General features: G+C 48.6%; 1 protein-coding gene across 5 annotated transcripts in view; it reads right to left on the bottom strand.

Annotated features, from left to right (window-relative positions):
* Positions 1-1,242, bottom strand: part of LOC113206095 (WW domain-binding protein 11) — a 40,599-nt gene that overhangs the window by 11,606 nt on the left and 27,751 nt on the right. The window contains exon 1 of one of the 5 annotated variants that reach the window (XM_026422019.2): positions 1,098-1,229. The exons of the other annotated variants lie outside the window; for them this stretch is intronic. The gene's annotated coding sequence lies outside the window, so the exon portion shown is untranslated. Of the gene's footprint in view, positions 1-1,097; positions 1,230-1,242 lie in introns of those variants that run through there. 5 annotated transcript variants of the gene reach the window in all.

Raw genomic sequence — 1,242 nt, 5'->3', positions numbered from 1 at the left:
TCTCTCTCTCTCTCTCTCTCTCTCTCTCTCTCTCTCTCTCTCTCTCTCTCCCGTTCGCTTTGCCCTCGCCCCGCTGCACTGACCAACTGATAGAGGCCTTGGATGCGATGACTCTAGATGACTGTTACGCAATAGCTCCCGGCCGCCCGCCGCCACGCCTTCCCCGGCCTTCACCCACATGCACTTCCGTAAACACCCGCCCACGTACGGAAGTAACACGATAACAATAAGAGAGTAATACGACTGTAATAAACATCGAAAAGTGAAATTTCGCTATCGATAAATAGTTGAGAATGTCCCTTTCCTGCTACAGATTTCGGCCACGTGTTTGCTCAGCTGCACGGCGGACTAGGCCGTCATCTGATCCCACCCCCCTCCAACAACCCCGCAACCTCTGGTGGAGGATGAGGCTGAGGGCGCTCTGCACGGGCGGTACACACTTGTCGGGGTCCGATAGTGAAGGCAAGGCAGTACGTGCACAGAAGTCATAGTAAAATAGTCTTATTTCATGTTTTTTCCTATGGACCAACTATGGGACAATTGGGGTAGTTAAATTTGGCTCGAGCTAACCAGGAGGTAATTTTCGACACTGTCGGTAGAAAAAAAAAAAAAAAACATTTTAAAAATCGGAAAGTTAGATAGTTTAATTTGGATGCACAAGATGATAATGAATGGGTCCCAGTTTTCTAGATCGTCGAGTAGGAGCAGGGGTTGTCGGCGCAAGGCCTCCGTCGTTCATCCATCACACTCGACAGCCCAAGGTTGGCAGTACACAGCAAACTTAACAGTCGAGTAAGCATCATGACTTACCAGTGTAGGCTTGACAAGCACACAACAACTGTTAGTAACACACGAAATGTCAAGTCACTGTTGCCAACAGTCGACTTGAGAAGCATAAACTTGTAATCGTAATTGAGTGCCGACGCTAATTGTTAAGGAACATTGAAATCGCTATTTGTGCAGCCATATAACGATAAATTAAAGGAAAGCACAGCGGGAAATGACTTGGAAAACGAAAATATGCATGGTGATAGCGATGTCACGTACGTGATTCTTTGTCCTGGCGACAAACATGTTGCGGATGATGTGACGCTCACCATGTGATATGATGATTCGATGATCCCCAAACCGGTCTTGTGCGTGCGAATCAACATGGTGGCGCTGTGAGCCCCTCCCCCCGTCCCTCTCCGCATACACCTCGTCCAAAACACACTCGAGGCGGCGTTCACCTCTGCAGCGAAC

Source organism: Frankliniella occidentalis, unplaced genomic scaffold (assembly GCF_000697945.3).
Source record: "Frankliniella occidentalis isolate FOCC.00 unplaced genomic scaffold, Focc_3.1 Scaffold60, whole genome shotgun sequence".
NCBI lineage: Eukaryota > Metazoa > Arthropoda > Insecta > Thysanoptera > Thripidae > Frankliniella > Frankliniella occidentalis.
The sequence above is the reverse complement of the archived record's forward strand: the minus strand, read 5'-3'. Positions and strand labels throughout refer to the sequence as shown.